The 7,069-nt window shown below is 48.1% G+C and overlaps 1 protein-coding gene across 1 annotated transcript in view; it reads left to right on the top strand.

Moving 5' to 3' along the window:
* Positions 1 to 1,166: 1,166 nt before the first annotated feature.
* Positions 1,167 to 7,069, top strand: part of CCR7 (chemokine (C-C motif) receptor 7) — a 19,032-nt gene continuing 13,129 nt past the window's right edge. Inside the window, 1 exon segment of the mRNA XM_015422581.1 lies at positions 1,167 to 1,190. The gene's annotated coding sequence lies outside the window, so the exon portion shown is untranslated.

The following is a 7,069-nucleotide window of genomic DNA, read 5'->3' as shown; positions in this document are numbered from 1 at the left end:
TATAGTCTGGAAATGAGCAGGAATTACAGGGGATCCCCAGGTCCCACCTGGAGGCTGGCATCCCTCGGCAGCACCCTCTGGGTGACTTGATACCACCTGATTTGCATGACTCAAGTAGGCCTAGCTGCTTGCTACTGTTCATCAGCAGCCACCCTATGAAAGCCGGTGCGGTGCATCGGTTAGAGCTTCAGATTAGGGTCTGCGAGACCCAGGTTCAGATCCCCATCTTGCGGTGGAAGCTGACTGGGTTATTTTGGACCAGTCACATACATTCAGCCTAGCCCACCTCACAGGGTTGTTGTGTAGATAAAAAAGGAGGAGAGAATGATGAAAGCTGCTTTGGTTCCCACTGTGGAGAAAGACTGTAATTTTCCTAGGTAGAGGCTGTGGGGGAGGGGTGTGGAGATGGAAAGTTGCAGACAGAGAGGCAGATAAAGGTAGGTTGGCTGTTGGGTGGGAAGGAAATTGTGTTGCCAACTCCAGGTTGGGAAATTCCTGGACATTTGTGGGGTGGAGCCTGGGGAGGGTGGGATTTGAGGAGGGAAGGAACTACAGATCAGTATAATGCCATAGCTGGAGGAGAAAAAGAAAAAGGGGGGGGCAGAAGGGAGAAAGAGTATGAGAGAGGTAGAGGGAGACAGGAGGAAGCAAAGGTGTGAGGAATAGGATAACCATTCCGCAAGTTTCTTGCGGGTCTCCACTTGTGCTTATCTAATTCCCTTTTGAAGCCGTCCATGCTTGTAGTCACCAGCACCTCCTGTGGCAGTGAATTCCATGTGTTAATCACTCTTTGGGTGAAGAAGTACTTCCTTTTATCCATTCTAACCCAACTGCTCAGCAATTTCATTGAATGCTGACCAGTCCCTGAAGACCAACTTTCTTTGCCTGTACAAGCATCAGTCTGCAGTTGCAGTCCCACCTCACTTCAGTGGACTATTGGACCTGTCCAGATCACAAGTCACAGCCATCCTCCCACTTGGCAAGAGGCTTTTTGGAAGAAATCACGGCGACAAGATTTCCTTGTAAACACTTGGCTGAAAACAGTGTTTCAATCATCCCTAAATTACAGAAGTGAGTGCTAATGTTGCTTCTCTTCTTGACGCGAAGGTCTGAAACTATGTGTGTTTCTCTTTCTTTCAGATAAACAGCTGAAGATGGTCCTCTTTTTGAATCTTCCTCTATTTTTCCAGGTATGAAGCTTGCAAAAGTTGTTTTTGTTGACCGGTTCTGGAGATTTAGGGCTGAGTGAAGCTCGGCAACCACTTGGGACACTTGACTTGGATGGCATGCCAGTGGGTGGGGAGATGCCTGGCATGGGCTATCTGCTGAAGCATCCACTCAACAGCTGACACAAATAGTACTTTAGGACTGGGGCCATGGCTCAGTGGCAGAGCATCTGCTTGGCATGCAGATGGTCCCTGGTTCAATCCACAGCATTTCCAATTTATAAGGGATCAGGCAGCAGGTGATGTGAAAGACCTCTGTCTGAGACCCTGGAGAGCTGCTGTCAGTTCTGAGCAGGGAAAAGCCTTGCTCTCTATGCCTTGTTGTTGGCTGTCCAAGGGAACTGGTTGGCCACTGTGTGAGACAGGGAGCTGGACTAGATGGACCACTGGTCTGATCCAGCAGGGCTCTTCTTATATTCTCATCAGGGGAAGGCCTCGGCCTCCGTGCCCTGTTGTTGGCCCTCCAGAAGAACTGGTTGGCCACTGTGTGAGACAGGGAGCTGGACTAGATGGACCACTGGTCTGATCCAGCAGGGCTCTTCTTATGTTCTTATCAGGGAAAGGCCTCGGCCTCTATGCCCTGTTGCTGGCCCTCCAGAGGAACTGGCTGGCCCCTGTGTGAGACAGGAGGCTGGACTAGATGGACCCCTGGTCTGGTCCAGCAGGGCTCTTATGTTCACACATAAACACACTTTGAAGAAAAAGGGTAGGGGGTGTATGGTGGACTGGTTTCTCCTTCCTTTTTCTTTAGGCAGTGTTTCTTTAGGTACACCCACAGGATGTGGTCAGAGCCCTTGTTCATTGAACACCCACCACTAGCTTTTATACAGAAAGCTTCTGGGTCTGTAAGCTTTGTTTGTGTGTGTATGTGTGTACAGACACACACGTTTCAATATATCTAATAGTCAACATGGCCCCATCAGCGATACTCAGATCTCCAGATTAGGGTCATGTACAGACTATGGACTTTTCCCTGCATATGGGAGGGGGGTGGGTTTGCAGAAAAAGAAAAAACCTGGAGAAAAATAGAGGGGTGCTGGTGAAATCACCCCAAACAGAGGAGCATTTGTGCATGCACACACAATGCACTGCCGTTAGAGCACCTGCCAGCACTGCCTCTATTTCTCTCCCTGTCTCAGGTGGAAGGGGGGGGCGTGTAAAATCTGCTCACCGTGATGGTGGTGTCAGAGGTGAACAGCCCAGACATGGGTGGGTTGGGTGCAGAAGAGGCCGTGTTGATGCTTCTTCTCCCTTCTCCTCCTCCCCTGGCAGGCCCATGCCTGAACAACCTGCAGGTTGAGCTGAAATACCAAGCGTAGGGACATAAAGAATGTTGTGCTTTACAATGTCTGCAGAGTCTGAAGGTGCTACGCTGCTGTGATGGGCATGGGGCAAAGGAGGGGGTGATGTGGGACAGGCAAGGATGGTTGACTACCTGTGTGGGGCCCATGGCAAAGAGAGGGGTGGGTGGGTAGGTAAGTCAAACGATGAAAAAGAGGGGAATGGATGGTGGGGAGGTGAGACCAGAAAAAGGGGGCAGCAGGAAGGCAAAAGAGAGGTAGGGACCATTATTGGGGAAAAGATGGGAGAAGACATAGAGTATGGAAGGAAAAAGATGGGAGGACATGGTAGTCGGAGGAAAGGGTAGAGAAAGATGACTGGGGTGGGGGTCAGTGTTCCCTCTAAGCTGAGTTAGTGTGAGCTAGCTCACAGTTTTTTAGCCTCTAGCTCACACATTTTCGTCTTCGCTCAGGAAGGATGGCTCCAGTGCAAACTAATTTATGCAGCAGCCAAATCACCTGCTCACAACTTTAATGCTTGTAGCTCACAAAGTAGAATTTTTGCTCACAGGACCCCACAGCTTAGAGGGAACATTGGTGGGGGTGTGCCACCTCCAACTTGGGAAATTCCAGGAGATTGGGAGCCAGAACCTGGGTAGGGCAGGGAGCTGTGATGTTGTATCACTCTAGGGCTTCCATTACTCTTAGACTCTGTAGTATACCACTGAAGCTGCCTCTGAAGCTGCCATTTCCTCCAAGGGAACTGTCTGAAGATCAGTAGTAATTCCAGAAGAACTCCAGGCCCCACCTGGAGGCTGGCAATCCTACAGGGGATGTCAGAAGATAGCGAAGAATGCAGGAACTAGTGAGGAAATCTTTCTGTGAGTTTCTCAGGAGTCCTAGCTTGTCAATATATCTAATAGCATAGCCCCATCTGTGGATACTTACATCTGAAGATTGGACCTTGGACAGACAAGACAGATCTTTCTACAAATCTACCAAAAGCCCCAGGTTTGCAGAATATATATATAGATATTGGGGATTAATCCCTCCAAAATGATAGAAATGCCTGTAGCTTTCAGAAATGAATGTGCTTATTGCTGTTGTTAAGCAATGGCAATATCGCCAGCCTTCAAGCCTTGGTTTCTGTCAGTAAAAAGTAGAGGAGAAGGGCCCTTTATAGGTTCTTTTGGCCTTTGTGGGTGGATTTATCCAGCAACAATCATCAGTCAACTTTCTAATAATAATAATAATAATAATAATAATAGAATATACTTTATTGTCATTGTACATAGTACAACGAAATTAAAGATGCGATCATTTTGGTGATCTACAACAATATTCATATACACTCACACACCATTCACAACTGTCCCATAACTCCCTTGAGGTTCACATAACAACTTAAAACCACCAATGTCACCCAAATTCCAATTTCATGCAGGATTTACGGCAATAATAGCTCTCGAATAAAAACTATTTTTAAATCTATTTGTCCTTGCTTTAATTGTCCTATATCTTCTGCCCGGAGGCAGCAGTTCAGACAGGGAATATTCAGGATGTGACAAGTCCTGCAAAATGTTCTTTGCTTTTTTCAAACATCGAGAACTATACAATTCCTCCAGGAATGGGAGAGGGCAGCCAATGATCTTCTGGGCTGTGATGACAACCCTCTGGAGTGCTTTCCTCTCCACAGCCGTACAACTGGCAAACCAGGCACAGACACAATATGTTAAAATGCTCTCTATTGAGCAGCGATAGAAGGACATCAATGTTTTTTTACTCAAGTTATTTTTCTTTAAAAGTCTGAGAAAAAAAAAGCCTCTGCTGGGCCTTCTTCACCAGAGCAATGGTGTTAGCGCTCCATGTCAAATGTTGCTCAATATTCACTCCCAAAAACTTAAAAGTAGCCACCCTCTCCACTCGTTCTCCACCAATAACCAGTGGCTGGATGTCCGTTTTATTCCTTCTATAGTCCACTACCAATTCCTTGGTCTTGGTGGTGTTGAGGATCAGATTATTTTCCTTACACCACACACAAAGCCATTACACCTCATCCCGGTAAGCAGACTCATCATCCCCAGAGATGAGCCCCACCACAGTGGTGTCATCAGCAAACTTAATGATGGTGTTACTGGGGTGGGTGGAGGTACAGTAACTTGCATGACTCACTCAGGCCTGGCAGCTTGCTACAGTTCAACAGCAGCAACCCCATGAAAGTCAGTGTGGTGTACTGGTGTAGTGCTGAAAACTTCAGACCAGTATCTGGAAAATGAGGTTCAGATCCCCACTCTGTCCCTCCAACTTCCAGCATCTGACACTAATGCTGTCCCTCTCTTTTTTTCTACCTCCTTCCACAATTTCTGCAGCAGCATCCCAACTACTGATTTTCTCTTCCAGAACCAGTTCATTTCTTTTCTTCTGCCGTCAAGAAAATCTTGGGTCACAGTCCCCATAATAATGTGGGTAAGCAAATTTGTCTTAAACTCAGAATTCCCCTTCCCAGCTTGGGAAAATTAATTACTTGGCAGAGCAGTCTCTCTCCCCCACCCTGGCCTTTGATGCGCTTCAACATCACCGTGTCCAAATGGCAATCCTGCTCTGTGGTTTCCCTCTTTGGAGTTTCCCAGCATGAAAAAATCGCACACCACAATGTTCCTTAGTGATGCAAAAGTTCCTGAGGTATGTTTCACGGATCACACGCCACTCGGGCTGGCAGAAAGTTTACTTAGGCTGCGGTCACACGGAGCATTTGCCGCGCTGGCGATACGGATAGTAGGTGGATTTTCCGGGCGCGATCATACCGCAACATCTGGAAAGCGTAGAGCTCCCGTGGCTAATCCGAGGCTTCCCACTGAAGATGCGGAGTAAAAAACTAGTACCTCCGAGGTACTAGTTTCCGGAAGCCGCGGGGCAAGGGCGGGCATCTGATCGCGTTTCCGGTGGACTTATGTGGCATCTGGTGCCCGCCGCTGTTCTTCGCACACTAGAGGTTTTTTTCTCCCAAGTGTCCGCAAAGTTGCGCAACAGTGCCCAACAGCGCATGCCCACAAAGAGCGATTGCTAGTGCGATCGCGCGGCGCGGCTTCTGTGCCATGCTGCAGGATACCCTTCTGGTCCGGTTGGACTTACGTGGCATCCGGCGCCCGCCGCTGTTCATCACACACTAGAGGTTTTTTTGTCTCCCAAGTGTCCGCAAGTTGCGCAACAGTGCCCAACAGCGCATGCGCACAAAGAGCGATTGCTAGTGCGATCGCGTGGCTTCTGTGCCATGCTGCAGGATACCCTTCTGGTCGGCATCTCCCCCCTAACCACGGGACCTCAACCGGGACATGTGCTCGGGCGGCCGCGCGTTAGTTTCCTCTGGGGCAATTAGCCACACCTCCTCCCTGCGATATCCGGCCCGTGTAATCGGGACCTTAGTTAGTACCGGGGCCTTAGTTACTTAGTTGTGAAAAAGAAAACATCCCAACACTTGACTTTTGAACTCTGAATTAAAAGATTGGTTCGATTTAGATGTGCCAAACCATGGTTAAGGTCGCTTAGCTATGGTGTAGTGTGATGTCTGAAATATCAAGCCATGGTTTGCAGTAGCTTGGCAGACCAGATTTTAAAAAACTAAAACTTTATTTTGAGGTGGTTTTGAAAACCATGATTTGAATTGACAGGCAATAGCCATTGATCTGCCTTCAGAAGCTGCTCTACCATAGAGACTGGAGTGAACAAGAAACTGAGCGCTCAGAGGACAGGAAATGACAGCAGACAGACAACTCTAAACCTGCTGCAAAGGTGAAAGCTCAAACCCTGGTTCTAAACTATGGCTTACACAAACCAGGGTTTGGCAGGAATTGAGTGAATGCACCTGAATCAGTGGACCTTTCTCATTTTCAGTGTCCCTGGAAAACAGGACTGGAGGTACCTACTCAAAAGTAAACTTTCCCCACAGATAGGCACTTACGAGCCCTGTTGTTTGGAATGGTAGGCTCTGATGCCTTCATAATTGTCTCATTTTGCCCACTGATCTGAAGGGACCACGTTTCTTGAGCTGTCAGCGCAGGCAGACATGACATGGAATATTGCTGAGAAATCATTACTTCTCTAATGAAGTCACTAGTTTCTGAAGACAAACCTAAGAGGCTGTCCTGGTATACTCTTGGTCGATGTCCCAGGAACAGCAGCTAACACAAATAGACTTTACCCTGAAAGATCTGTTTGCTTAATTAGAGAACACATACGCATATATTGCATTTATCACAAATGCAGCTTTCCCCTTTATATTAGATAACTTCATTTGTAATAATATAGTGGTAAATATTGGCTGCGGTCACACGGAGCATTAGCCACGCTGCATAGACGGAAGATAGGTGGACTTTCCGGGCGCGATCTCACCGCAAGATCTGGGGAGCATAGAGCTCCCGTAGCTGACCCGTGACTACCCTCCGAAGACGCACAGTAAAAAACTAGTACCTCGGAGGTACTAGTTTCCGGGAACTGCGCAGAAAGAGCGGGAGCCTGATCGCGTCCCTGCTGGACTCCCGTGGCATCCAGTGCCTGCCGGGTTGT

Source organism: Gekko japonicus, unplaced genomic scaffold (assembly GCF_001447785.1).
Source record: "Gekko japonicus isolate JY-2015 unplaced genomic scaffold, Gekko_japonicus_V1.1 scaffold1613, whole genome shotgun sequence".
Taxonomy (NCBI): Eukaryota; Metazoa; Chordata; class Lepidosauria; order Squamata; family Gekkonidae; genus Gekko; species Gekko japonicus.
This window is presented reverse-complemented; position numbering and strand designations above follow the sequence as displayed.